The 23,230-nt window shown below is 34.8% G+C and overlaps 1 pseudogene; it reads right to left on the bottom strand.

Moving 5' to 3' along the window:
* Positions 1 to 7,359: 7,359 nt before the first annotated feature.
* Positions 7,360 to 22,426, bottom strand: LOC142541926 (uncharacterized; annotated as a pseudogene).
* Between the last annotated feature and the right edge of the window lie 804 nt (positions 22,427 to 23,230).

The following is a 23,230-nucleotide window of genomic DNA, read 5'->3' as shown; positions in this document are numbered from 1 at the left end:
CCTCGGGTTGTGTGCACCTTCAGTCCAGTTAGGTCAACCATCAAGACCTCCCATATCATAATTATTAATATCACTTGCATCAATCACATCTACTAAATCTAAAGACTCAACACATCATATTCTTGATAACAGATAATACGTAATACTGATTATCAAGATAGTACGTAATACTGATCACATACAATAGTGAAAAATACTTGTACATAAATAACATTTTAATGATAATATATAACTTTAAACATAAACATTTTCGTAAACATTTTCATATCAACATATTCTTATTCATATTAACATATTCATATTCATATTCATATTCGTATTTGTTGAATCCAGATCGTGATTGTGACTCGTATTTTTAATCGTATTGGACGATGGATCCATCTAGAGAAAACCACAGTACTGGGCGGCGGGGACACCAGCGACACTCTCACCGATCAACTAGGCCTTGGACAACGTGTTAACATATTAACGTATTCGTATTCGTATCCGTATCCAAGGAAACACGATCGTCAGGTTCCCACTGAGACCATAACTTTCACGATATTTCCAACATATCATGGTATTTCGTCACAATCCCTTCACGTCCTTCAACATGTCGTATTTCCATCATTTAATAAGAACATGCAACATAATATCGTTTTATTTTGAAACCAAGCATGCAACATGTCTTTTAAATGTCCATAATTAAATCACAAAAATCATAAACGTTTTAAAATCGTACTTTAACATATAAAATTTCATAAAAATCCACAACCATTGAAAATAATCATATTAGCATATAAAACAGCATTTAGGACACTGTCATGACGTTTACTAATTTCTAGGTGTAAAATGATCGTTTTACCTCTAGACGTAAAATTTCACGTTTGTGACTTTTTCTTAATTTCATTGACTCTAACATATCCCAAATAATTATTTAAGCCTAAATTAAAATTTTCATAATTTTAATTAGCTTAAATACCAGACTTTTTAATTAATTTGTAATTAGTCGTTTTGAAGACGTTTTAAATCCCGAAAAATTTCAAACTTCAATATAAAATTCCTAAATTCAAAACTTAGTCTTTTATATTATTTTAGCAATCGTGAACCATGACTCGACTCCCATGAGCCGTGTTTCGATTAATTTGTCAAAGAAAGAAACCCTAGACCACCCTCGAGCCAACTCCTGGTTTTGTCGAGCCACGCCCGAGCCACCTTGAGCCAACTCCTTCCTAGACAACTTAGGAACCTACTGGACCCAAGCCAACACATAGGACTCAACCCCAGCCCCAGAACCGAACACAAACCCTGAACCTTACCATGGCCGAGAACCCACATGCACTAGGACTCTAAGGTTTTGCGCCTAGGACCCTAGACATCGACTCAGCCCCTAATCCAGCCTCTCAAGCACTCACCTAGGACCCCAAGGAGTCACCCTAGCTCAATTTGATGCCTCCCAAACCGAGCCCTCGTCCCTGCAGCAATCACTGAACCCTGCACAAAATTTTCCTTGTCTCTCGGGTGGGAGTCCAAGCAAGCAAGGACTCCTTCCCCAGCCCATGACTTGAGTCCTAGCCCCTTCATGGACCCTGGCTAAGGCCTGACCCAAGCCAAGACCCAGCCGAGCCCCTATGACCCAAAACCAAACAACATGATCACTTCTGCCATATTTGGTTGCAGCTTGTGTTCTACTTGTTTTGCAGCTTTTGTTTGTGAACTTAGGACTCTAAATATTGTGTAAAACCATGCTTAATCATAGCCTATATCATGGCAGCCCATAAAAAATACAAAAACATGATTTTTGAAGGAAAATACAAGCAAAAAGTTTGACATATGCCATAAATCCGAAAATAATTCAAAGTGATACTTGTTTTCCATAATCTTCATGCATAAAAACATATTATGATGTGATGATGTTTTGAAGGAAAGAAGTATGTGTGCCTTTGCATATTTAACGCACGATTATTTGTTGACGATTGCGAAGAACGGTGGCGTGGACTCCTAGGCTGAAATCTCCTTGAAGCTCACGGTTTTCTCTTAAACTATTTAGGTGTGTGTGTGTCATGTGAATTGGAGAATTGGGGTAAGCAAAATCTGAAAAGTGGCGTAGGAAAATGTCAGGTTTTGGGGTGTGATTAACATATTAAATAGTTAATTATTTCTTTTAATAAGCTTAGGCCCATTAATCCCACAAATTAGGCCCACTACTGCTTGGTTAAAATTTAATTAAAATATTAAAATAGTTTTAGTAAAATAAGTTTGTGAATTTATTAGCCGAGTTGCCAAAAAGTTCGCATTTGTTTTTTGAAAAATCAACACTTATAAAATTTATGTCTCGGCGTATAGAATCACTTCAGAACCCCTTATTTTCAAAAATATAAAAACCATCAACCACATTTTAAATAATTACAAACAATTGTTTAATAATTTTTTTTTTACGTTTTTCAGCCCTCGGTCTTTGTTTTTCGATCACAGCTCGAATAAAACTTAAAAATACATTTTTAATGCATGATGACAATAAAATACTATTTAACATATGATCATGCATGTCACAAATAATTTAGCAATTAAAATAATTTAATTACTCAATTTTTTTTCATATTTCCTAGATTTGCATGCACTTGAATTACGTCTTCTTAATTTTGGACCTTACAATTTCTTCCCCCCTTAAATAAAATTTCGTCCTTGAAATTAGAACTTACCGAATAGCTTTGGATAGCTACTCTTTAAGTCCCTCTCGGTTTCTGAAAGAGCTTCTTCTTCCGAGTGATTCAGCCACTTGACCTTGACAATTAGAATGACTTTGTTTCGCAGTCAATTGTAGAGGTTCATAATTTAGCACATGTGATGGATTCGACATGTACTTCATCAGTATCGAAATATGGAACACATTGTGAACTCCATAAGGCATTGGTGGCAATGCCACTCTATAAGCTTGTGTCTCAATCCTCTCCAAAATCTCAAACGGACCAATAAATATTGGACTAAGCTTGCTCTTCTTAGCAAATCGCAAAACACCTTTCATAGGTGCTATTTTCACAAATAATGATCTCCCACTGCAAACTCTAAGTCTCTTCGTCTCTTGTCCGCATAACTCTTTTGTCGGCTTTGTGCAATCTTCATTCTCTCACAAATTTTGACTAGGCAGTCTCTTCAATCACATCTGGACCAATCTCTCTTCTTTCACCAACCTCGTCCCAATGAATAAGAGATTTACATTTCCTTCCATAAAGTGCCTCAATATGAGCCATCTCGATTGATGATTGATAGCTATTATTGTAGGTGAACTCCAATAGAAGTAATTTTGGTTTCCAACTGCCTTGGAAATCAATAAAACATTCTCGCAGTAGATCTTCCAAAATTTGAATAACTCTTTCGGACTGACCATCGGTTTGAGGATTGAATGCTGTACTGAATAATAACTTGGTCCCCATCGCTGCATGCAGACTCTTCCAAAAAGATGACGTAAATCTCGGATCTCTGTCAGAAACAATAGATACAGGAATCCCATGCAGACGAACTATTTCTCGAATATACAGCTCGACATACTGAATCATGGTGAAGGTCGTCTTAATAGGAAGAAAATGTGATGATTTTTTTAAGACGATCCACTATCACCCATATGGAATTAAATCCCTTAATACTCTTCGGCAGTCCCACAACGAATTCCATAGTAATATTTTCCCATTTCCACTCGGGAATAGGAAGTGACTTAAGTTTCCCCGCTGGTCTTTGATGCTCTGCTTTAACTTGCTGACAAGTCAAACACTCGGATACAAATCTCAAAATGACTCTCTTCATGCCTGGCCACCAATATAAAAACTACAAATCTTTATATATCTTTGTGCTTCCCAAATGAATGAAATAAGGTGTATCATGATCTTCCTTCATAACAATATCTCTTAAGGAATCGTCACAAGGAACCCATAAGCGTTCTCGATAACGAACTATACAATCCACCTCATAATACAATTTCCGGCCCTTGGCTTAATCTCTAGCTCTCCATTTTTGCAATTTCTCATCGGTAGACTGCCCATCACGGATTCTATCTCTCAAAGTGGACTGTACTGATAATGTGGAAAGATCAAGGGCCTCGCCCCTAGCATAAACTGTGAGATCAAACCGTTGTATCTCGGACTGCAATGGTCTTTGAAGTGATAGATGGGTGATAACTGCTGCTTTTCTACTCAATGCGTCTGCCACAACATTAACTTTCCCCGGATGATAGCTAATCTCACAGTCGTAATCCTTTACTAATTCAAGCAATCTTCGCTGTCTCATATTCAATTCCTTTTGGGTGAAGAAGTAATTCAAACTTTTATGATCGGTGAATATTTTGCAGTTTTCCCCTTATATGTAGTGTCTCCAAATCTTCAATGCAAAAACTACAGGTGCATGCTGAAGATCATGAGTAGGGTAGTTTTTCTCGTTGATTTGTAATTGGCTTGACGCATAGGCTATAAATTGGTCATTTTGCATCAAAAATGCACCCAACTCAAGTTTAGAAGCGTCGGTTTACAAAACAAACTCTCCTTGCCCAGACGACATAGATAACACTGGAGCTTAAATGCTTGCTTTAACTTATCAAAACTATCTTGGCACTCGGATCCCCAAATAATCTTTGCATTCTTCTTAGTCAAGGATGTAAAAGGTACTGCAATAGATGACAATCCCTTGATGAATTTGTGATAATAGCCAGCAAGTCCCAAGAAACTGTGAATCTTGGTAACACTCTTCGGTACTGGTCACTCTATCATTGCCTCAACTTTATTTGGATCAACTTCAACGCCATCACTAGAAATGATGTGGCCTAAGAATGCCACTCTATCAATCCAAAACTAGCACTTGCTGAATTTTTCATATAACTTCCTATCTTGCAGAACTTGCAGTGATCTCATCAAATGACGACTATGCTCCTCCTTTCTCTTAGAATAGATCAAAATATCATCAGTGAAGACTATGATGAATTGATCTAAATACGGCTGAAATACGCGATTCATGAGATCCATGAAGATCGCTAACGCATTGGTCAACCCAGATGGCATGACCATAAACTCATAGTTCCCATATCTAGTACGAAACGCTGTCTTGTGAACATCAGACTATTTTACTTTCAATTGATGATATCCAGAACGCAGATCAATCTTGGAAAATATCGATGCTCCTTGCAACTGATCGAATAAATCTTAAATTCTTGGCAGGGGATACTAGTTCTTGATAGTGACCCTATTAAGCTCTCTATAATCAATGCAGAGTCCCATACTACTATCCTTCTTCTTTACGAATAATATCGGTGCGCCCCATGGAGAATAACTAGGGCGAATGAAACCCTTGTCTAGCAATTCTTGGATTTGATCTTTTAATTCTTTCATTTCAGCAAGGGCTAGATGACAAGGTGCTTTAGATATAGGACCAGTGCCCGACATTAGTTCAATAGAGAATTCCACTTCACGATCGGGTGGAATGCCAAAAACGTCTTCGGGAAAGACACTAGGAAAGTCTATGACAATATCAACATCCTCCAATTTTTGACTGATAGGAGCATGTGCGGTAGTGACACATGCTAGAAAAACTCGGCATCCACCTCTAATAAATTTTCACGCACATAGACAAGAGATGATGTGCGGCATTTGTTTGTTTCTCGCCGCATCAAAGACAAAATATTTACCACTAGGCAGTCGAATAGACACTGATTGCTGACGAAAATCAATCGAAGCTCCATTCGCTGATAACCAATCCATCCCAAGTATAATATCAAATTCGGGCATAGGAAGCACAATAAGATCTGCCCGAACCACATCTTTGAATAAACGAAGCTCCAGATTCTTGACAATTTTAGACGTGAGCATTTGATCATCGAAAGGAATAAAAACTTTGAAACCCAAACCCATATCTTGAGGAGTAATATTCATTCTTCTGGTGAAGGTTTCAGATATGAAAGAATGTATAGCTCCCGAATCTAGTAGTGAGTAGGTCGCCACACCTTGAATGATAATCCTCCCTGCTGGCGAAAACGTCTTTTAAATCTTTTCGTGTTGAAGTTTAAGGATTTACTATCATTAATTTCCCAAAATTAAGTGTAGATTACGCGTTGAACTTAAGCATTTCTTGAGAAATTGCATTTTAGTCCCCAAATTTTGGAAATTTGGATTTGTGGTCCTTAAGAATTCGGAAGTTGCACGTAGGTCCCTTATCTTTCGATTAATTACGTTTTGGTCCCTTAATTATCGAAAATTGCATTTTAGACCCTTATAATTTCGAAAATTGCATAATGGCCCCTTGATAAAATTCGAAACCCTGATCAACCCTTGATTATGATTTTCTTTAGATTTTTGGCCCTAAAACCTTTTATTTGGAATATTACATCCTTCAGATAAACTAAGGCACAAAATTTCAATACCAATTTCAATGGTTTCAAAATCATATCTTAAATTCCAACTAAGGTAGAGCATGTAACCTAATTTCTACTAGGTTAAATCTTATTCCCAATTCCATTATAATAGCCAATTTAACATTTCATGCAATATTAAGCAATATAAAAATGTTAAATGACTAGGTAACACGTGATATGCATAGTGTCTGCCTCTTCTTCAACTTCTTCAGCATTCATAACATATGCTCGTCCCATAGTAGGTGCATTCTTCTTTGGGCAATCAACAGCTTTGTGCCCGTCCTCCTTGCATATGAAGCACTTAGTAGTACCCCCACACACATGGTTCATAGTGTAGTAGATTGCACTTCTTGCATGGTTGTCCTTCTGCAGGTTTTGATTCTGCAGGTGGTGGCTTTTTCTATCCTTGCTTCCTGACTTGACCTTGGGGCTTTTGAGGCCCTTGAGGTCTAGGAGGACCCGTATATGGCTTCTTGTTTGGCTGATTATTATTCTGATGTTGCTGCCTCTTGCGCTGTAACTCAAACTCAATGTCCTTCAAGGATTGCTAAGACAGGAATGCATAAGTAACGGCAGTAGCATAATCCAAAACACGCATCATCATAACATTATTCCGTATGGTGGGAATAAGGGGTACAAAGCGACAACTCCTATCAAATCTCTTCACAAATTCAGCAACAGTAGCGTCTCCCAGACTGAGAGTCATAAATTCCCTCTTTAATCACCCTCTGACATCAGCAGTAAAATATTTCTCGTATAATTTCTCTTTGAATTGAGCCCACGTAAGTGTAGCAAGGTTAACACCATGCTCGGCTCCTTCCCACCATAAAGAAGTGTCATCCCTAAACAGATAAGTGGTATACCTCACATGGTTAGCATATCCCATATCCAGATAGCGAAAGTGTACCTCAAGTGACCGAATCCAACCTTCAGCAGCAAAAGGATCGGTAGTGCTAGAAAATTCCTTCGGCCCTAGCCTCCGGAACTGATTAATAAATATCCTCTAACGCACGAGTAGCAGCATCCCTCGGAGGAGGTGGTGGGGGTACATTCCCTTGATGGTTCACATTGTTCTCAACTTGATTTTCATTAACAGTGGCATGTCTAGGAGGCATATTATCTGATACTTTTCAAAATTCTAACGTAATCAACATGCATTTAAATATAATTTTTCTAATCATGTGACATATCTTGATCCATTAAGCAATTTTAAGCATAAAAGGTATATATACTCAAAAAGCTTGTAAACATGTAACATAGATCATATTATTCATGTCATCAAGCAGATAGCATCATATTAAATCATATAAAAAATATAAAACTTACAAATTAAGGCTTGACGACTGATCCTCTCGACGCTGATGGTGGCATAACCCTTTGCAGGACCTTCGCTCTGATATCAACTAAGACGTCTGATTATTCGTTTTGCATAAAATGTGCTAAATTTTTTTTTAAATTTTTTAATATTTTTTCCTGTTACATAAATATATAAATACTTTGAAAATACCTTGCACCATTTTAAAAATATACAATTAACTAACATTTAAAAATCAAAGGAAAATATTTTAAATTGTAAAATAATCAAATGTTTTACCAACCTAAAAACAATAACTATGAAAAGTATAGCACATACTAAACCTCTCAAAAATCTCTCAAAAACATAAATAAATAGTCTTAAAATCTTTAATGCAAATCATAAACTAAAATGCGGAAAGTAGAAGCGCTGGTCCTCGGGTTGTGTGCACCTTCAGTCCAGTCAGGTCAACCATCAAGACCTCCCATATCATAATGATTAATATCACCTGCATCAATCACACCTACTAAGTCTAAAGACTCAACGCATCATATTCTTGATAACAGATAATACATAATACAGATCACATACAACAGTGAAATATACTTGTACTTAAATAACATTTTCATGATAATGTATAACTTTAAACACAAACATTTTCGTAAACATTTTCATATCAACATATTCATATTCATATTCATATTCATATTCGTGTTTGTTGAATTCAGATTGTGATTGTGAGTCGTATTCTTTATCGTATTGGGCGATGGATCCATCTAGAGAAAACCAAAGTACTGGGCGACGGAGACACCAGCGACACTCTCACCGGTCAACTGGGCCTTGGCCAACGTATTAACATATTAACGTATTCGTATTCGTATTCGTATCCGTATCCAAGAAAACACGATCGTCGGGCTCCCATTGGGACCATAACCCTCACGATATTTCCAGCATATCATGGTATTTAGTCACAATCCCTTCATGTCCTTCAACATGTCGTATTTCCATAACTTAATAAAAACATGCAACATAATATCGTTTTATTTTGAAACCAAACATGCAACATGCCTTTTAAATGTCCATAATTAAATCACAAAAATCATAAACGTTTAAAAATCGTACTTTAACATATAAAATTTCATAAGCATTCCTAACCATTGAAAATAATCATATTAGCATATAAAACAACATTTAGGACACTTCCATGACGTATACTAATTTTTAGGTGTAAAATGACCGTTTTACCGTTAGACGTAAAATTTCACGTTTGTAAATTTTTCTTAATTTCATTTACTCAACATTTCCCAAATAATTATTTAAGCCCAAAATAAAATTCCCATACTTTTATTTAGTTTAAATACCAGACTTTTTAATTAATTCGTAATTAGTCGTTTTGAAGGCGTTTTAATTTCAAAAAAATTCAAACTTTAATATAAAATTCCTAAATTCAAAACTTAGTCTTATTATATTATTTTAGCCCTCGTGAACCACGACTCAACCCTCGTGAGCCGTGTTTCGATTAATTTGTCAAAGAAAGAAACCCTAGACCATGCCTAGACCACCCTCGAGCCAACTCTTGGTTTTGTTGAGCCACGCTCGAGCCAACTTGAGCCAACTACTTCCTAGACCACTTAGGAACCTACTGGACTCAAGCCAACCCATATGACTCGAACCCAGCCCCATAACCAAACACAAACCCTGAACCTTACCATGGCCGAGAACCCACATGCACTAGGACGTTAAGTTTTTGTGCCTAGGACCTAGCCATCGACTCAGCCCCTGAGCCAGCCACTTAAGCACTCACCTATTACCCCAAGGAGTCACCCTAGCCCAGCCTGTTGCCCCCCAGACCGAGCCCTTGTCCCTGTGCAAGCACTGAACCCTGCACGAAATTTTTCTTGTCTCTTTGGTGGGAGTCCTAGCAAGCTAGGACTCCTTCCCCAGCCCATGACTCGAGTCCTAGCATGGCTAGGACTCTACCCTTGACCCTTCATGGACCCTGGCTAATCCCTGACCCAAGCCAAGACCCAGCCGGGCCACTATGACCCAAAATCGAACCACATGATCACTTCTGCCATATTTTGTTCCAGGTTGTGTTCTACTTGTTTTGTAGCTTTTGTGTACTCTAAAAATCATGTAAAACCATGATTAATCTTAACCTATATCATGGCAGCCCTTAAACAATACAAAAACATGATTTTTGAAGGAAAATACAAGCAAAAAGTTTGACATATGTCACAAATCCGAAAATAATTCGAAGTGATACTTGTTTTTTATACTTTTCATGCATAAAAACATATTATGATGTGATGATGTTTTGAAGGAAAGAAGTCTGCGTGCCTTTGCGTATTTAACGAACGATTATTTGTTGACGATTGCGAAGAACGGTGGCGTGGACTCCTAGGCTGAAATCTCCTTGAAGCTCACGGTTTTCTCTTAAAATATTTAGGGGTGTGTGTGTCGTGTATATTGGAGAATTAGGGTGGGAAAAATCTGAAATGTGGCGTAGGAAATTGTGAGGGTTTGGGGTGGGATTAACATATTAAATAGTTAATTATTTTTTAAATAAACTTAGGCCCATTAAGCCCACAAATTAGGCTCACTAGTGCTTGGTTAGAATTTAATGAAAATATTAAAATAGTTTTAGTAAAATAAGTTTGTGAATTTATTAGCCGGATTGTCAAAAAGTTCGCATTTTGTTGAAAAACCAACACCGATAAAATTTACGTCACGGTGTATAGAATCACCTCAAAACCCCTTATTTTCAAAAATATGGAAACCATCAACCATATTTTAATAAAAAAACATTTTACGTTTTTCAGCTCTCGGTCTCCGCTCTTCGACCGCAACTCGAATAATCCTTAAAAATAAATTTTTAATGCGTGTTGACAATAAAATCCTATTTAACATACAATCATGCATGTTAAAAATAATTTAGCAGCTAAAATCATTTAATTACACATTTTATTTCATATTTCCTAGATTTGCATGCAGTTGAATTACGTCGTCTTAATTTTGGACATTACACTTTTACATTTCAAATGTTTAGAAAAGCATTTTATTTTGTATTTAATTCTGAGAGAGTATTACTTATTTAAGAAAAAATTTATTTTTCGCAAATTTTAAGTAGTTTTTAAGTACGGTACGTTAATGTCAAACCCTATACTGTCGTTTACAATAATTCACAAATGAAACCTGCGAAAATCCTGACAACCATCAATATATAAAAGAAAGTGTATGGAAATATCCAAGATCACTCCTAAATCAGAAACTTAATGTACAGAAAATATGGTCCTCGGGTTAGCATGCACATCAAACCCCGCTTACTCAGTCTTCGGTGCCACAAGTCTCCTCATCAATATTGTGGTGACCCGGACGCTAATTCATATTTTAATCATTATTAACGTCAAATAACAATTAAGAAAAAGTGGGACTAAAAATTTTCTTTTTAAATTATAAATACGGAAACGTAATGTAATCTATCTAATATACATGTCAGTATAAAAGTACAACACATGTACTACAGGTATCTATCTCAACTAGGTTCAACATCTATACATCAAGTGCTGAATCCTACTCTGCTTCTGGGCCCGGATCTCCAAGCTAACTATAATCTCTCATCCTCTTCCTGATCATGTCCCACCTGTTGTCAAGCACACATACAAACAAGACAACAGCCGGATAACTCCGGTGAGAATTACATTCCCAGTATAAATCATGAATACATGCATTTCATGTAAACAAATATAAAAGCATGAAATAAATAGTCATAACATGTATAAAATCAGAAACATAAATCAATATCAAGCAATGAATCACACTCAGACTCAGACTCGACTCATTCCTAATCTAGGGATCCCGGTGTCTGGATATTGACAAATATATCGAATCTCAGTCGATAGGAATGAATCAACTCCTAAACGGCATCGATATAATTCATTTATCCAGTGTCTGGACGAATCGGCCACAGAATTGACGAATCAGCCAAGGACTAGGCGAATCAGCCGATAGCTAGACGAATTAGTCTATGACTCAATACATTCATTGTCTATGAATCAATAGACCACACACATCAATATCATTAATTGCAATTATCACTGCAATAAACTAAGGTATGTGATTTAGGGAAACTCGAGTCAAACCTCACTCGAGTTGTGCAATCCCAACTCAACATTTAAATTATACCTTTGTCTTCTCGGTCTGACGAAGTTGAAGTCTCGAAGTCAAATCTGTCCATACCCAATCTGACAACGACAATATCGAATAGGCACAATATCAATATACAATTCAATTCAGAATCAGTGCTGATCAATATTCAATCAAAATACAATCTCATCAATATCTAATCAAGATACAATCTAATCCATATTGACTATATCACGATATAATCGAAATCACTACTGAATCTGATCAATATCGATCCACTTATATTTCGACGGCATAATAATACAGTCTCAGTAATCCCGTCAGTTTCAATATCCCAGATATAATATCAGACTCATAATCAATATCAATACAATCATAATTTCAGCAATAACAGATCATAATCTTAAATCGGTACAATCTCAGTCATATCGCTTCAGAAAATCATAACAATTGCATACACAGTCTGTTCTTCGATCTGACTTTGATTATACAATGTCTATTACCTCAAAAACGCTATATATGAATTCTATCAGATTTCTTCAATAGCATAATTTCAAACGATATCAGAACGTAACAAAAGTTACGTCTAGTTGTAGCTGTCGTCGCTAGGAACTCAGTGCTGTACTCGGATTTCAAATCAGATGACCAGAGCATTCGCAATCCTAAATCCAAAATCAAAACTTGCGCTTCCTCGTTTCCTTTCTCTTTTCCATTTCTGAATAAGGTAACATACATATGTGTGTATATATATATACACGTTGCATGTAATGGGGCAAGTGGCGCATCTCTTCACAAAACACGTCTCGCGCATATGCGCGACCACCGTCGGTCGCGCATATGCGCGAGAGACACTGTCTCTGCGCCTAAGCTTATCCCTGCTCGCGCATATGCGCGCACTGACACCGCGCATATGCGCGAGACCTACTGTCTCGGCCTGATGTAGCTCGCAGCATATACGCACCCCACTTCCGCGCATATGCGCGAGGTTCTCTGGACTACACATTTGGCTACTGGATACCTCGCGCATATGCGCGCCATCACTTCGCGCATATGCGCGGGGTCTTCTGCCCGATCTGCGCATGGCTCAAGCATCTCACCGCGCACGTGCGCGAGTGCACTACCCTCGCACATATTTTACGTCTTTTCCGGTCTGATCCTTTTCGTCTATAATCACATCAATTAATCACTAAATCGTTTCAGATTAATTTCAGATTACAGTAATCAAATCTCGGGCATTACAAATATACTCACCTGCATCATTCACACCTAGTGAGTATAAATACTCAACAAACCATAAATGTTATAAAAAGTACATATACATAACAAACAACAGTGAAAAGTACGATAATCAATATATATTTCATGATCTTAAAACATGAACGTAAACGTATCGTAACAGAGCATAACGTGTCAAAACATGTCTCAAAATATCATCATATGTGCTCATCTTCTTTAGTTGAATTTCGTTCATTAGTTGTGACTTTTGTATCAGCTCTATTCGAAGGATCCATCTACATATAACCGTGGTACCCCGCGACGGGGACCTTAGCGACGGTATTACCCATCCACTGAGCCTTGACCTTACATATCATCCTATTATCGTATTCGTATTAGTCACAAGCAACTTCCATCCTTGAAAACATGACATCATATTCACCACTTATAACAATTACGCATATACGTAAATTTTTCTTAAAATCAATCATTCCACGTAGTTTTAATAATTCCATAAAAGGGTCAAGTTTGTGATAGCATATGCATTAAGAACAATTAATTTTTGTGATCAGCAATGCCATGACTGCTGATTCGACCCAGGTACAAATGACTATTTTTTCCCTAGGCTTCATAATTTCGACCCGAAGCCCACTAAACTCCTAAAACACCTCAAAACTTAATATAATTATTCCCTAGACGTAACCTCGCGCCTGTTTCATAAATTATTCGATTCGTTTTTAAACTTGTACCGGGATCCCGGTTTTAACCCGAATTATCCCGAAACTTAATCAAAATTTCCCAAATCTTAACCACCACTTATACACAGCCTACCAGTGCATAAAAACCTAAATCAGACAACCTAAAGCCCTCGAACATGACCTGAAAGCTGCTGGACAATTTCTGCAGAAGGAGAGCCAAACCCTAATTCACCTTAGGCTTCAATTTTTCGATCCTAGTCCTAACCAACTCGAACCAGCCTTTAATCAACACCAAGTAGGACCAATAGCAGACCTTGGAAACCCTACTGGACCAGCATGAACCATGCTTACATCCCCAAACTCGCACAAGGCTCGGTCTTGCAACGGAGTGCCACGCCTAGCCGTTAGACCTTCCCGTCCTCTCCACCCTCATCTCCAGCTGCTCACTGTTGCGACTTTAATTGTTGCACTCCCAAGAGCAGGTTGTCCACAAGTAGTATAATTCGATGAGTCCGAATATCATATCCACAGGAAGCTAAGGTAATTACAAGTCCACTACAATGTCTTTTTATTTTTATTTTTTTTTAGTTGTTGAATCTTTAATTGGTAATTTTTAATTGTTCAAATTTTAATTAAGTAGTTGAGATTAAAGGATCCACTCTTGGTATTTTAATAAAGTTAACATGAACGAACATTATTGAAATCCACTTAAAATGGTTCAAATATATTAAATAATCATATTTATATTATGTTATATATTATTATCTTATAAGTATATAATATATACCAAAACTTATAAATATTGTCAAGTATTTATTGTGCTATATATATATTTGTAAACACTAAATCAAGGGTCCCACTTTAAATGGTTGGTAAAACCAAACTAACATTTAAATGGTACCAAGAAATTATTATTATGATATATTTATATATAGTAAATCAAGGTTCCCACTTTAAATGGTTGGTAAAACCAAACAAACATTTAAATGGCTCCAAGAATTTAATATTATAATATATTCATATATAATAAATAAAGGCATCCACTTTAAATGGTTGGTAATACCAAACTAACATTTAAATGGTTCCAAAAATTTATTGTAGCATATAGCAACAATAAATCAAAACTCCCACTTATAAGTAGGGCATAAAAATGCTTAAAGAAATAAATATAACATAAACAATAAATAATGATTAAATAATATAAAACATAGATTCTTACCTTTTAGTAACTTTATTATCATGCCAAGAGTTTCACCTTTTCATCTCAACTTTAGGAAGTTAGTTATTCATTATTCAAAGTGTAAAACTTTGAATATGAAATTAAAATGCTAATTATATTTAAATGAAGAAATAAAGGAAAAATATAGAGAGAAATAATATTAACTCAAAGGTTTGTTCATAGAATGAGGGATATCTCAATATATTACAATGCACCCCTATTTATAGCCAAATTTGGGGAGACAACCACAAATAAAATATTATTTTTTTACACATAAGTCTTCATTGGTGTTCAAAGATATTATATTATATTACACATCACTTTTGAAAATTTTCTTCTCCGAATTTGCTGCTTCACATAAAAAGAAACATGTGGATAATTGAGTTGTCTAGTTGTGGTATTTTTTTCAGACCATTTGACCAAGTAATTTGAGAGATATGGTCAAAATAATAGAGCATGGTAAAACTGCCACTCCTTTGATAACTTTATTTGTTGCTTAATTTGATCCCAATTGTGAGAGGATTTTTATCTCATGCTTGCCACCAATATTGTAGATATTAATATCAATTTTCTACAGGTCCAAGAATCATCTTAATCCCATTTGCAACGCCAAGTTTATTCTTGTTTTATCGAACCTATAAAAAATAGTAAAAACTTGTAATTACACAACAACTTATATTTTATACAATTTATTATAAAACATATAATATTTAAACATTTAATAAAACAAAAACTATATATTTATATTATAAAATATTTAATTAATGTACAATTTTATGTTTATCACACCTCTCAACCAGCTTATTGTTAGTCCCTAGCAATTTAAGCGTTAATAGCAAAACAAAACATATTGATTAATTTAAATAGAAATGTAATCAAAACTATCTAAATGTTTAAATTAAATTTGAAAACTGTCAAAGTTATATCAAGATCATCATAATTATAATTTATGAAATAATTTGAGATGATCAATTCAAAGCTTATTTCAGGTAGTTAAATGTACACGACCTTCAGAAATTCCTAATAAGAGTCTCAACTCCATATCCTCACAGGTTAATAAATGTTTCAATTTATGGCAACGATTTCTCTCATGGAGTTGGAATACAGATAAATGCTCAGAAAAATGGTTTACAGAATGCAGACAGACAAACGAGCCAAACTAATCAAAAGATAAAAAATCCATTGATTCAAAATCTAGTTGTTCTTATTATATATTTTTTCCTTATATATATATATATTTTTTTTCATAACATCATAGAATCAGACTAAGTTTATGCTTCTTGACCACATATTTATTTAATTTGTACAATAAATTTCTCTCTTTTTTTATTTTTTTATTTTTTTATGAGAGATATATGGATCGTAGCATATAACTTAAAAATTACATAGATCTTTAATATTTTTCTTTTTGTATTTTTCTCCTTTTTTTCAGGAAATATCATTTTTTTTTTCAAAATAAGAACTCAAGATCTAAACAATAGATAGTCTCTCTCATGATCAATAAAGGCTCGAAGGCTGTTTTCTCAGTCCTCTCCACTCACTCACAAAATATGTGTGAGTTTAAAATTTTAGGCACTTCTTATAAGGTATATATTGGGCTATATACTTTAATACCTGATTTTATCACAATGGTTAATCACTCAAAAAGATTTCATAAATCATATTTTTATATTGATCAGAATATTAAAATTGACTTTTTTTTTTCAAATAAAAATTTAAACATTCTTAAATAGATTAATGCATGTTCTAATTTAAATATTTCAAACATGTAATGTATGACATTTTTGCAAAAATTACTAAGATACAAACAATAAACATGATTTTATTTTAAAATAATATATATATTTTTTATTTTAAATTTTTAAAATTTTTTTTTATAAGTTTTTTCTCCCCCCAATCAGAATATGACATTGTCCCTAATGTCAAAATAACTATTAATAAAGAGTACATAATGAAAGAGATATCACCTAAAATTTTATTGAAGATAACAAACTGAAACAAACGCAAACCAATCCACGACTTTTGAATCAATAATCCAACTTCCTTTTCTTACTGCTTGACTTATGAACAAAAGCTTCCAAATCATCAATTAATTGGTCGGCAGTCGAAGCACAGATGAGCATCCGTCGTGAATTTTCTGAAATGAAATTCTGTTCCACAGCCTAATCAACAAATGTCAACAAACTGTCATAATAATTATTGATATTCAACAAGCCCACAGGTTTATTATGGATATTAAGTTGTGCCCAAGAAACAGTGTGAAAAATTTCTTCTAATGTACCAAAACCACCTGGTAGTGCAATAAAAGCCTCAGAATTTTCAATCATTTGAGTGATTCTTTCATACATAGAAAAAACTTTTAATTCCTCCCCAATCGTAACACCTGTAATATTTCCTTCAGCTAAAGCTATAGGAATAATACCCAAAACCTGACTACCTCCAAGATTAGCAGATGTTGAAACAGATCCCATTAACCCAATATTACCTCCCCCATATACCAAGTGAATTTTTCTCTCAGCCAATAACTTTCCAAGATTATTCGCTGCTTCTAACATTTTTTCCACGACTCGACCCACAAAATACACAAATATTTTTCAATGTTTGTGCAGAGGATCCAGCCATGTTTTTACTTTCTTTTTTTTTCTACGAAAATAGAGAGAAAGATGAGAGATTTTAAAGGGGTAATATGTTATCATGACAAAACTATGGGTCAAAGCTGTAAACAGAATAAATAGTAAAAACAATAATGACACACATGCATATAAACAGTTGTGTGATTGTGGCTCACAATTTTCCTCTGGTTTTACGTCCAGAAACGGCTTCAACACCTTCTATGAGTCGAGAATATGCTTCCCATCCAATTTTCTTATAAGTTGGCAAACATGGTCTTTTTTAGTCGCATTCCCAGGACTATGACGCTCATCTTGGAATTGTTTCCATAAACGGAGAAGTTCAATATGCACGTGTCCACTAGAATGCGTCTCAAGAGTCAATAAGATGTTATCTAAAGACTCCTTACTCAGCTCATTCTTAATGAAACCTATTTTATCTTCTCTGTTATTAAAAATACATCCCAAAGATCTGCATCGTTTGTCACAAGTCCATCTTGCACACTTATGACAAACCCCTAAACTTTTGGCCCTTCGTTTTTTCGCATAAGTGCTTTTTCCTAATCCAGGCAAATACCGAATGAGCAATGATTGTGGAACTTCTCCTCCTAATCGGACCTTAGCTTCTATTACAAGACGAATATCTTCTGGAATTCCTTTTTGCATTAGCAATCTCAATCTTTCACACCTTCCTGCATAAATTTTTCTTAGAACATTTTCAGAAACAGAGAGAAAATATTTACAAATTTTTGAGAGAATTTCATCCATTTTGAAAAGAAAAGAAATGATTTTTTTTATTTTTTTATTTTTGTATCAGCAATTGTGGGAAACTGATTTAACCGACTATGAGAGTCACGGAGTACCGTTATCCGCCATTTAACCGGGAAAATAAAAAGATTAAGAAAACCTGAAATAAAAACAAACAAACTTAAATGCAACACCAAAAAAATAAAAAATCAAGGATCAGAAAGGAAAATAAACTTTCCCTGAAAGATTTCATTTTCTAAAAATGGCTTAAGCCTTTGTCCATTTACTTTAAAAATATCACCATTTTTAGGATTTTCAATATCCACAGCTCCATAAGTATACACATGCTTTACAACATATGGGCCTGTCCATCTTGATCGTAATTTTCCTGAGAATATGTGAAGTCGAGAATTATAAAGCAAAACTTTTTTACCAATCTCAAAAGATTTTCTAAGAATTGTTTTATCATGAAATGATTTGATTTTTGCTTTATAAATCCTTGAATTCTCATACGCGTCATTTCTGAGTTCATCAAGTTCATTAAGTTGCAATTTACGCAATTTGTTGGCATCATACATGCTTGAATTTAAAGTTTTGATCGCCCAATAAGCTTTATGTTCCAATTCCACAGGCAAATGACAATGTTTTCCATAAACCAACCTATAGGGAGACATATTCAATGATGTTTTAAAAGCTGTTCGATATGCCCAAAATGCATCATTAAGTCGCAGAGACCAATCTTTTCTATTTGAGTTAACAGTTTTTTCCAAAATTTCCTTTATCTCCCTATTAGCTAATTCAACTTGTCCATTTGTTTGAGGATGATAAGGAGTAGTTACTTTATGAGTAATACCATATTTTTTCATTAATGAAGCAAATGGTTTATTAACAAAGTGAGTTCCCCCATCACTTATCATGGCTCGGGGAATTCCAAATCTACTAAAAATATTTTTTTAAAAAAATTTGATGACAATTTTATGATCATTTGTTCGACATGGAATTGCCTCTATCCATTTGGAAACATAATCAACTGCAACTAAAATATACAAGTATCCAAACGACGGTGGAAAAGGTCCCATAAAATCAATTCCCCAACAGTCAAAGATTTCAATTTCAATGATAGGATTCAAAGGCATCATGTTTTTTTTTGAAATCGCACCCAATTTTTGACAATTTTCACAGATCTTGCAGATTTCGTGGGTGTCTTTAAACAAAGTGGGCCAATAAAATCCACACTGCAAGATTTTTGCAGCCGTTTTCTTTGATGAAAAATGTCCTCCGCATGCTTCTAAATGACAAAATTTAATGACACTACTTACCTCATTGTCGGGTATGCAACGTCGAAAAATTTGATCCGGACAATACTTGAACAGATACGGATCATCCCAATAAAAGTTTTTTACCTCATTCAAAAATTTTCTTTTATCTTGAGAACTCCATTGATGTGGCATTTCTCCTGTCACAAGAAAATTTACTATGTTAGCAAACCAAGGTGTAGTAGTAATTGAAAATAGATGTTCATCAGGAAAATTATCGTTAATTGGTGTCATTTCACAAGATGATCCTGTTACTAGTCTCGATAAATGATCGGCTACGACATTCTCGGTTCCTTTTTTATCTTTGATCACAATGTCAAATTCTTGAAGCAACAAAATCCATCGTATTAGTCGTGGCTTTGCATCCTGTTTGGTCAACAAATATCTAATAGCAGAATGATCAGTAAACACAATAGTCGTTAATCCAATCAAATAAGAACGAAATTTATCTAATGCAAATATTATAGCAAGTAGTTCTTTTTCAGTTGTGGAGTAATTCATTTGAGCATTGTTTAAAGTTCTACTTGTATAATATATCACATAAAGCTTACCGTTTCTTCTTTGACCCAATACTGCACCGACTGCATAATCACTCGCATCGCACATGATTTCAAATGGTAAAGACCAATCAGGAGGTTGCATGATAGGAGCTGATGTTAAATGTCGAATGATTTTATCAAAAGCATTTTGACATTCTTGAGTCCACTCAAATGCAGTGTCTTTTGTTAAGAGGTTAAAAATGGGTTTAGAGATTAAACTAGAGTCCTTTATAAACCTCCTATAAAATCCAGCATGTCCCAAAAATGAGCGAATTTCTTTAATGGTTTTTGGAGGAGGTAAATTGGCAATGACATCAACTTTTGCTTTATCAACTTCAATTCCATGAGATGACACGACATATCCTAAAAAAATTCCAGAAGTAATCATGTAATGACATTATTTCCAATTTAAAATAAGACGTTTTTCCTCGCATCATTTTAAAACATTTTCCAAATTTTCAAGACAATTATCAAATGTATTCCCAAAGACAGTTAAATCATCCATGAAAATTTCCAAACAATTTTCAACCATGTCGCAAAAAATACTTAGCATACATCTTTGAAATGTTGCTGGGGATTGCATAAACCAAATGGCATCCTTCTGAATGCAAATGTTCCAAAAGGACATGTGAATGTAGTTTTTTCTTGATCTTCGAGTGCAATGGGAATTTGATAATAACCTGAATATCTATCAAGAAAACAGTAGTAAGGATGACCTGCTACTCTTTCTAAAATTTGATCCAAAAATGGTAATGTAAAATGATCTTTTCTAGTGGCATCATTTAATTTTCTATAATCAATACACATCCGCCAACTAGATGGGACTCGACTTGTTAACAATTCACCATTTTCATTTTTTATCACTGTGATGCCATATTTTTTTTGAACTACTTGTGTTGGGCCTTACCCACTTACTATCAGAAATAGGGTAGATAATCCCAACATCAAGTAGTTTGAGAACTTCAGTTTTCACAACATCTTTCATGTGTGGATTTAATCTCCTTTGTGGTTGTTGAGATGTTTTTGCATTTTCTTCTAAATGAATTTTGTGAGTTCAAATTAGTGGATTAATACCCTTGAGATCTTTTAGTGTCCAACCAATTGCATTTTTATGTCTTTTAAGCATATACACTAATTTACCTTCTTGATCACTTTCTAGTTTGGAATAAATTACCACCGGATATGTTTCTTCTTCTCCAAGAAATGCATACTTTAATTCTTCTGGCAAGGGTTTTAACTCCAATGTGGGTGGTTCGTCTTTGTTTTCATATTTTGCATCAAATTATTTCTCTGATCCTGGTAACGAGTGATACCTGATAAAATCATCAAGATCAATTTCATTATTTTCTTTAACAGTTTCAATTGAACAAATATCTAATTGATCACGAGTACTCCCTTCTTGAATGTTTTCTTCCACAAGAGTTTCAATAAGATTTTCATCTTCACTTTCATCTCCTTTGTCATGTGGTTGCTTACAAAGATTAAAAACATTGAGCTCCAAGGTCATGTTACCAAATGACAACTTCATTATTCCATTCCTACAATTTATAAGAGCATTAGAAGTTGCTAAAAATGGACGACCCAGAATTATAGGTATTGCATTACAAGCTTCGATAGGTTGTGTATCTAAAACTATGAAATCGACAGGATATACAAAGTTATCAACTTGGATCAATACGTCTTCTACCATACCTCTTAGAACTTTAACCGATCTATCGGCAAGTAAAAGTAGTTACTGAAGTAGATTTTAACTCGCCTAGATTGAGTTCTTGATAAATTGAATATGGAAGTAAATTCACACTAGCTCCAAGATCAAGCAAGGTTTTTTTAATCTTTCAGTTCTCCAATAATACATGAAATAGTAGGACAATCAGGGTCTTTGTAATTCAAAGTATTATTATTTTGAATGATTGCACTTACTTGTTCGGCTAAAAATGCTTTCTTTTTCACATTCAATTTTCTTTTCACAGTGCACAAATCTTTCAAAAATTTGACATATGATGGTACCTGTTTTATTGCATCTAATAAAGGAATATTAACTTTTACTTGTTTAAAAATATCATATATATAAAAATTCAAATTTGATTTTTTTGTATTTTTCAATGCATGAGGGAATGGTGGTGACACTGTCTGTTGAACCTCCTCTTCGCAAGTTATCAGTTCCACTTCCTTACCCTTTGGAGTTGATTATCATCATCTTCACAAGGTTCAAGAATGGATTTTTCCACAACCTTACCACTTCGAAGGGTAATAACAGATTTTACCTGATCCATCGGTTGAGTTCCAGAACTTTCCAGTTTGTGAATGATGATCCTTGGGATTAGGCAGAGGTTGTGAAGGAAATTTACTTTTTTCATGAACATTAAGTGCAGATGCAAATTTAGCAAGAGTATCTTTCAAATCTGTCATGGTTTGAGCAATTTGAGTATTGATAGACTCTTGCTTTGCAATGAAAGAATTCAATGTATCTTCCAAATTTCTTTTAGGTGGAGGAACATAAGGTGCATAATTTTGAAAATTATGTTGATTTTGGAAATTTGGTTGTGAAAATTGTGCAGCATTATCATTCCTCCAACTAAAATTTGGATGATTTCACCAACCTGGATTGTAATTTTGAGAAAATGGTTCAAAATTTGGCCTTTTGAAATTGTTCAAAACATTGGCTTGTTCATGGAGACATTCTTTAAAAGAGGACAAAGTGGGACAATCTTTTGTAAAATGATCACTTGTATCACAGATGTGACACACAATTTCTTGAACATATTTTAATTGACCATTCTTTTTCAATTAAAGTGCCTCAACTTTTCTTGCCAAAGAGGTAAATCTAGCTTGAAGATCATGTTCATCTTTGAGAGTGTACATACCTCCACCAGATGTAGGAGATTGAATCTTGTTTGATGGTTCGATTGTACCTATAGTGTCCCAATTTTGAGCATTTTCACCTAATGAATCGAGATACTCAATTGCCTCGTTTAGATCTTTATCTTCAAATGTTCCATTACACATAAATTCAACCATTTGCCAATCTTTAGGTGTTAAGCCTTCATAAAATTGAGAAACAACTCTCCAAATTTCAA

This window comes from Primulina tabacum, chromosome 4 (genome assembly GCF_025594145.1).
Source record: "Primulina tabacum isolate GXHZ01 chromosome 4, ASM2559414v2, whole genome shotgun sequence".
NCBI classification, from domain to species: Eukaryota; Viridiplantae; Streptophyta; class Magnoliopsida; order Lamiales; family Gesneriaceae; genus Primulina; species Primulina tabacum.
This window is presented reverse-complemented; position numbering and strand designations above follow the sequence as displayed.